Raw genomic sequence first — 9274 nt, 5'->3', positions numbered from 1 at the left:
TTAGGAAATAGTCCGAGCCATTTTGATTTGAGTTTCCATGCAAAAAGTTAAAATTTAGAGTTAAATAACATAACCTTTTGACCGACGGTAAATATTTTAAAAGAAATTTGATTATCATGAAATTCTTTTGTTTTTTCTTTAAAAATCCGAGCACTTTCATAGGCATATTTTTGGATTTCCTCAAGTTCTTAAATATGTACTTTCTTAGCTTCACAACCGCATCCATGTCCATGTTACACTGTTTAACAACCCAATAAGCTAATGTTCTAACTCAACCGGTAAATGACATGGTTTACCGAAAACAAGTCGGTATGATGACATCCCAATGGGACCTTTATAAGCGGTTCGATATGCCTAAAGTGAATCAGTTAATTTTAAACTCCAATCATTTTGGTCCGGTTTAACAATTTTTTCAAGAATTGTTTTAATTTATTCATTCAATACTTCTGCATGTCCACATGTTTGTGGATGGTAAGCGGTAGTAATTCTTTGAGTTACTCTAAATTTCTTCATTAGCGACTCGATTACTTAGTTGATAAAGTGAGTTCCCCTATCGTATATTATAGCCCGTGGTGTGCCAAACTGGAAAAAAAGTATTTTTCAAAAAATTTACTTTAGTTTTAGCATTATTATTCCGAGTGGTCTTAGTTTCCACCCTTTTAGAAACATACTCTACATCTAAATAAATAAGTATTTCCAAATGACGAAATAAAATGACCTATTTAATTGAATCCCTAAACGTAAAACAAAATCACAAACTTGTATAGGATTTAGAGGCATTTCACTCGTACGACTTAAATTACATGTACGTTCAAGTTTTATAAAACAAATAAGAATCCCAAAAGATTTGAGGCCAAAAGAAACCACATTTAAGAATTTTATGAGTTGTGTTTGGCCCAAAATGTTTACCACAAGAGTAAGAGTGACAAAATTAAAATTGAAATTACCTCATTTTCGAAAATACATCACCAAATTACCTGATCTGAGCAGTGATTCCATAAATAAGGATCATCCTAAATATAATATCGGGATTCACGCTTAATTCATTGATTTCGGCTATTGGTGAATCTAATGGTAGCTTACATGCGGCCAAATAATTGACATTATTCACAAACCATGGAGTTATGCTTTGAGCCACCATCAATTTTTCTTCAGGAAATTCCTCTCTAAGTGGTGGGCCAGATGTGGAAAGGGGAATTTGACTCAAGTGATCTGCTACTAGGTTTTCGCATCCCTTTTTGTCTTTGATTTCCAAGTTAAACTCTTGTAAAAGCAGGATCCATCGGATAAGCCTCATTTTGCTTCTTTTTGCTCATCAAATACCTTAAAGATGCATGATTAGAAAACAAAGTGATTTTAGTGCCAAGCAAATAAGATCTAAATTTTTCTAAAGCAGAAATTATAGCAAAAAGTTCTTTTTCTATAGTTGAATATTTTTCTGAGCCGAGTCCAAAGTTCAGGATGCATATACTATGACATGTGGTTTTTTCCCTTTTTTGGCTGAGAACAGCTTCAACTAGTATCTGATGTATCACACATAAGTTCAAATGGGTAATTCCAATATATGGCTAAACAATTGGGGCTGAAATAAGCTTTTCCTTTAATGAATCGAAAGACGCCTTGCTTTTGAATCAAAGTTAAAGTCTTGATCCTTTTGTAGAAGATTGCATAAAGGTTGTGCTATCTTGGAAAAGTCTTTAATAAACCTACGGTAAAATCCTGCATGGCTAAGAAAAGAACGAATTTCCCTCACAGTTGTGGGGTAAGAAAGTGAGCGTATAATATATATTTTAGCTTTATCAACCGTAATCCCTTTTGAGGAAACAATATGACCTAAAATTAACCCTTTATCAACCATAAAATGACATTTTTCATAGTTTAAAACAAGGTTATACTCTAATCATCTTTTAAGCATATTAGTTAAATTATCAAACATTCACTAAAAGAATTACACTAAATCATAAAGTCATCCAAAAGACTTCGATGCCCTTCTCCACATAGTCAAAAAATATACTCAACATGCATCATTGGAAGGTGACTGACGCGTTACAAAGACCAAAGGGAATTTATCTATATGCAAATGTAATGAAGGGAAAATTAAAACTCATTTTTTTCTTGATCCTTGGGTGCTACTGAGATTTGGAAAAAAATCTAAAAAACCATCAAGGTAACAGTAATGAGGTTTCCCCGCTAATATTTCAATCAGTTGGTCTATAAGGGGAAGAGGAAAATATCTTTTCGAGTAACAGAGTTCAACTTCCTATAATCAATACAAACTCGCCATCCATTTTGAAATTTTGTTGGCACTAACTCTCCTTCTTGATTTTCGACCACTGTGACTCCTGTTTTCTTGGGAACTATGAATAAGACTTACCCAATTACTATCTGATATCGGATAGATTACGTCAGTGTCAAGGAGTTTCTGAATTCCCTTCTTTACTACTTCTGTCATCGATGATTTAATTGGCGTTGTCCTTCTCGTGATGGCTTTGCTTATTTGATTTTGATCTTGTGCATGCAAGTCAAGGGACTTAATCCTTTAATGTCAGCAATGGTCCATCATATGGCTTCTTTGTGAGAACGCAACACCGTTACCAAAACTTCCTCTTCTCCTTCGAATAATTTATTTGAGATGATCACCAGTAAGGTTCCATTTTTGCCTAAAAAGGCATATTTCAAATGTTTCAGTAACTGCTTTAATTATACCCCATGTTCCTGCAAAACAGAAGGTAAAATTTTAGTTTTACAGGAAGATAAAAATAAATCAGAATTTATTGAATAAATATTTTCAAACTCCTTTTTTTTTCTCTTTGTGACAAAGTTAAAGATCCTTGGAAAGATTATACGAAAAATTTGATTCAATATATTTATCAATTAAAGGATCTAAAATATCAACATAATTAATTCTTTTAACTTGATCCAAATATTTCATTGCTTTGTAAACATCAAATTCAACTATCTCACCATTAAATTTCATTGTCAGTATACCACTTCTAAAATCGATCTTTATATGTGTTGTGCTTAGGAAGGGTCAGCCTAAGAGTACTTCGGAATAAGAATCCGACCTATCATGTTCCATGTCAAACATAGAAATCTGCAGGAAAAAATAGTGCATCGACCTTTACTAAGACATTTTCCATCACTCCCACTGGATAGATCACATACCGATAAACCAACTGTATGGTTATTCCTGTTTCTTTTAAAGGCTCGTTAGTAATCATTCTATAAATAAAAAATGGTATTATGTTGATTGAAGCCCCTAAGTCACACATTTCACGTTTAATTTTAAAATTACTATTTTACAAGGTATGACAAACATATCTTGATCCTTTATCTTTGGCGGGAGCTTTCATTCAAAAATTGCGGAAACATGTTCTCCCAAATTTAGCTTTTCGTGCGCCATTAATTTCCTCTTTGTAGTGCAAAGTTCTTTTAAAAATCGAGCATACCTTGGTACTTGTCGAATTACTTCAAAAAGAGGTATGTTAACTTGAACTTTTTGAAACACCTCTAAGATCTCCCTTTCTTTAGCTCTTTTATCACGCTTTATCAACCTTGATGGGAAGGGTGGTGCCATGATTTCAAGAGGAGAAGGAGGACGATGTGTTGTAGATGTACTTTGTATTTCTGAAGGTGGTGTTTCTTCTTGCTCTTCCAGATGTGCGACTTTTTCTTCTGAAACTTCGGGTAAGATGACTGTTCCGCTTCGGAGTGTGATGGCACTAACATTCTCTCTCAGATTTAACTCCGTTTGAGAAGTTAGTCTTCCTTGTGATTCCAACTTCCTCACAGTTTGAGCCAGACGTCTTACTTGTTTATCCAACTCTTGAAGATGTGTTTCGGTTCGCATTTGGAATTTTTCTGGGATGTAACCAGTTTTTCTTGGAAATTGCTAACTTTTTCATGATTTCCTCTAATGATGTATTTTGTATTGTTGTTGAGGAGGAGGTCTTGTTTGAAAAGCTAGACTTTGATTTGGCGCATAGTTGAGATTTGGGTGGTATCGACATCCCAGATTATAAGTATTACTATATGGGTTGTATGGTCTCTGTGGAGGACCTATAAAGTTTCATATAACATTGATTTCTACATTGCCTCCTTCTTGTATTCGGGCAATAGTCCGTTGGATGGTCCATCTTCGTGCATATCCCACATCCTCTTGTTACTCTAGATTTTCCTATAACAGTGAATTAACTACTTTAGTTAATTTATCTAATTTATTTTCAATGGAAAAGGTACTTATCTCGTGAACCTTCGGTTGGGTTCGCTTGAAAATTATTGACAGTTGGATGCCATGGTTGAAATCAATTGTCTCACTGTTATAGGGGTCATGTTGACTAATGCTCCTCTGGCAGTATCTACCATTTTTTATTTCTATTGGTAAAAGACCAACATGCGCAAAGCTTTTTAAATCATTCCCAATAGTTATAAAGACTTTCTTTGATCTTTTTCCAAATATAAAGAATGCTCATGCGTAACTCGCTTGCTTTAACCGCTGGAAAGAACATGTCAAGAAAAATTTGACTCATGTTAGCCCATGAATTAACTGAATTCGATGGTAAATAAAATAACAAATCTTTAGCCAAGCTGACTAAACAGAAAGGGAAAGCCATCAATTTAATTTGATCTTTGGTAACTCCCTGTGATTTCATGCAAGTGCAAACCACGTGGAACTCCAACAAGTGTTTGTGCGGATCTTCAGTGGGAAGGTTGTGGAAAGTGGTAAGAAGATGAATAAGTCTCGTCTTTAACTGAAATAGAGTCCCGCCATTAGGAAAAGTGATGCATAATGGCGTCTGAGTGACAGGAGATGCGGCTAACTCTCGGATTGTTTGTTATTTTTCTTCTTCTACCATTAGGATTTGATCTTCGTTATAAGCGTCTATTTAAGATTTTGTCTCTGGATTTGATTATGCTTCTGAATTATGCTCTTGTTTTTCTTGTCTTTTTCTTTTTTCTAGAAGCGTTTGTGCGTGGATTCTTCGTTCTAGTGCTTTGATTTCCGAGTCAATGTCTACCAATTCTCCTGGGTTTCTTTTGGTCATAAATCAAAAACAAAGAAAAATAAATCAGTACTTGTCGTTAGTCCCTGGCAACGACGCCAATTTGATAATTGTTGTTTGCTATAAAAATAATTTTGTCTTCTTAATAAGTAAAAAGTGAGAGTAGAATAGAGAAGTAAGGTCGATCCACATGAGCTCTGGTGTTTTGATTTAATGGACTTTTTTATTTAGATGAAGATAGACTTTCAGATAAAGATAGAAACATAATAATTAAATAATTAAATAAATAATTAAATATAAATCGTTTAAAATAAAGATAAAGATAAAATAATAAAATAAATAAATAATAATTATAAGATAAGGATAAAGATAAAATGGGAGAGTTTTTAAATTCTTTAAAGAAATAAAATGAGATAAAAATTAAATAAATAAATAAATAAAATAAATTAGATAAAGAAAACTTATGGTAAAAACAACCTTAGACTTCACCTTTGCCACAAATTCCTCGGAAATAGAAATAGATCTTTACTTCAAAATTCATGTCGGCTACTTGTCTAAAGGACAAATCCTTGTGACTATGCTTTGTATATCGAATATCCAAGTGCAATCTTAATTTTGGTTTGTGAGTTGATCTAAGCAACAACAATGTTGTAGATATTAAAACGTTGAAGTTTGAAAAGTTGTCGACTTGGATTATGTTGTTTCAACAATAATGATTCTGATCTCAGTTTCCTCTTAGCAAACAATTTTGCTAAGTGTGTTCACAGAAAACCGAATGTGCTTCAATAAGCATATCCTTCCTCCCACATTAGCCATAACAACATCCAGACCAATGCCGACTTTTGGTTTTGAAAATCATTTTGATTTGAAAATAAGCCCAAAAACTGAGAGAGATATATGAAGCGATTTAAGTGCCTTACAATTCTCACGTTTGGAATTGAGCCATCGCTTTAGCCTTTGGCTTAAAAGAAAATTAGCTAAGCATGACCAAAGTCATACTTAGCATATTTGAAAACAAAACTTTAAAATAAAAATAAAAAAATCAAAACTTTGTAAGAAAATAAAAGAGATAATTTTATAAAGTTAGAGATAATAAGAAGAATAAATTCTCAATTTTTGAGAGATGTGTTTCTAGGCTTACCCTAAGAGGGTATTTGTAGCCTTCAAAATCCTAAAAACAAGGAAAGATAAATCCTGAATTAAAGAAGAAAATCCTAATTAGAATACTTAAAACTATTTAAACTAAAATACCTAAAATATGATAAGATAAAATATGAATTGCAGAAACGTACGACTGGTCCATTTTTCTTCTAGAAGCGCTGACTGGACCTTCTAGAAGGTACTGACATCATCACCTCCTCAGATGTTTCATGCCCAAAGTCATGCCCACTAATCCAACTTTGATTCCAAAAATAAAAAAACTACAGAATTATGTGCTTTTAGTGCAATTTCTAGAATCTAGTGTCCTGCACAGAAAATGAATCAAAATGAACAACTAAGCCACAAAAACCGATGATTAAGGATCCATTTAAAAGCAAAATAATAACCAAATAAAGCACTTATCAATAGTCCATGACTACTAAGACCTTACCGTAGGATCATTTGCTTTGTGCATTGGCTAAGACCTTATCGCAAGCCCTTATACTATCAGATTAAGGTCTTTATCGGTGGACGGGTGGGTGTATGATTCAGGGGAACCTACACATTTTGGTGTTCAGTCGAGGGTAGTGATCATGTTTTAAAAATCATATTTTATAAAAATAACTTTTATCGAAACATTTTATCTATATATTTTATACATCGTAAGGAACACACTAGGATTTTTAGCTCATTCTTTAACTTAATCCAAACAATATTCTAAAACTTGTATTGTCATTTATTCATCATGTCTAACCTTAAAATAATTTTCTAAATTTTTTCTCTAATTTTTTTGTCATGGTCGAACCTAACATTTCAAGCTTAGATATGATTTCCAACTATATTCAAGCATGAACTGTACTTCCAAACATCATATCTAAGCATTACTAATCAATCCAATATTAAAACAAATCAAACATTCAATTTCATCAAAACCCTAAGTAGTCGAAACATGTATATACCATTTTTAATGGTTTTATCAACTTTCAATCATGAGAATGATTCAACAACATCAACTACATCATAAGGAAGCCTTAGAACATCAATATCTAACATCCTATTTAGTCGCCTAAATCAAGAACTTAGGGTTTTAAGCATAAAAACGTGAACTATTGGTATCAAATGATAGAGAATTTCGTGTAGATCAATTTTGTGTTTCATGCTTTCATCAAAACTTCTTTTAAAATAGCTTGAAAAATAAAAGAAAATGTTCTCCCTTACCTTATGAAGCTCATGACCAATGAATAAAATATGAGAAATCTCTTGATTTTTTTATTATTTTAATTAAGGTTATTTGTCATCTTTTATGGTAAAATGAATTAAAATATTATTTTACTGCAAAATGACCATTTTTCTCTTAAAATCCAATACACATCATCTTGCCACATCTTAAAATATTCATCTAAGGGTTCTAATTAATCTATGAATTAGCAGATACCAACTTTACCCTTGAAAATCCTACAATCCTGTTATTTTCATCCAATGGTTTAGATTTAACATGGAAAATCAACTTAAATCCAGTTGTCCATATTAAATCTTATCACTTTAAGGCATATAAATGACATTAGTAACCTTGCCTTATCATCTAATAAAATATATCAATTATTCGATTCAATCCAGTTATCTGAATGTTTCTTGAACTTTAACACTTTATAACCTTTAATACAAACTCCATATGAAAAATCTAGGTGACACGAAACCATCGTTCTTGGGGCTAAACTACTCATTTAAAGGACTAAAATATATAACTTTTAAAAATTACAATTCAATCACTAATACCAAGTTTATACTTTAGCCGCCAAACTTTTAATTTATTAATTTTGATCACTAGCCAAAATTTTGGGGTATTACAATTCTTCCCCTTACAAAATTCATCATCTAAATTTTAGTACGTACTTGATTCAAATAGATGTGGATATTGCTTTTTGATTTCATTTTCTCTTTCTTATGTAGTTTTCTTGACTTTGTGATTCCTCTAAAGGACTTCAATAAGTGGTATCGTTTTGTTCTGCAATTCTTTGAGTCTATTTGCTAAGATCTTTACCAGTTTTTCCTCATAGTTCAAATCCGATTAAACTCAATATACTTCGATGTGATAACACGATAAATACCTAAACGATACTTTCTAAGCATCGATACATGAAATATATTATGGATTCATTTCTAGAAGTAACACTAGTTGATAGGCTACCAGACCAACTATTTTCACAATCTCATAAGGACCAATAAATCTTAGACTTAATTTCCCTTTTCGTCCAAAGTGTAAAACCTTTTTAGACTATGATACCGTGAGAAATACCTTATCACCAACTTGATATTCAATCTCTTTTCTTTTCATATCTGAATAAGATTTTTGTCGATCAACAACAATATTAAGATTATCTTGAATAATCGTCACTTTATCTTTAACTTCCTTAATAAGGTTAGGGCCTTCAATGTCTTGATCTTTAAGCTCATACCAATTCAAAGGATTTTGACATTTTCTTCCATATAAGGCTTCATAAGGAGCATATTGATACTTGCTTGATAATTGTTGTTATAAGAAACACAACCAAATAAAAATACTTCTCCCAAGAACTCTAGAATTCAATTACACATGATCTAAGAATATCATTCAAAATTTGAATAGTTAGCTTAGATTGTCCATCTGTTTGAGAATAAAAAGTAGTGATGAAGTTAAGTCGATTTCCCAAAGCTTTATGCAAACATTTCCAAAATCATGATGTGAACCTCATATCTCCATATGATACTATGGATACAGGCACACCTTGTAATCAAACAATCTGTTAATGTACAATTAAATATACTTGTCTATATAATAATCAGTTCAAACAGGGATGGAGTGCACTGACTGGGTCAATCCATCTATAATCACCCAAATTTAATCTTTTTTATTGGGTGTTGAAGGTAATCCTGTCACAAAATCCATCATAACTCTTTCCCATTCCCACTGAGGAATGGAAATTGTTTGTAATAATCCTAAATACCGTTAATGTTTTATTTTAACTTGTTGGCATGTTAAGCATTTTGAAATAAACTCAGTAATAGCTCTTTTCATGCTTGGCCTCCAATATCGACTCTTTAGATCATGATACATCTTGTTTTCTTCTGGATGAATAGTCAATGGGTTATAA

Source organism: Hibiscus syriacus, unplaced genomic scaffold (assembly GCF_006381635.1).
Source record: "Hibiscus syriacus cultivar Baekdansim isolate YM2019G1 unplaced genomic scaffold, ASM638163v2 tig00110745_pilon, whole genome shotgun sequence".
Classification (NCBI taxonomy): Eukaryota; Viridiplantae; Streptophyta; class Magnoliopsida; order Malvales; family Malvaceae; genus Hibiscus; species Hibiscus syriacus.
This window is presented reverse-complemented; position numbering follows the sequence as displayed.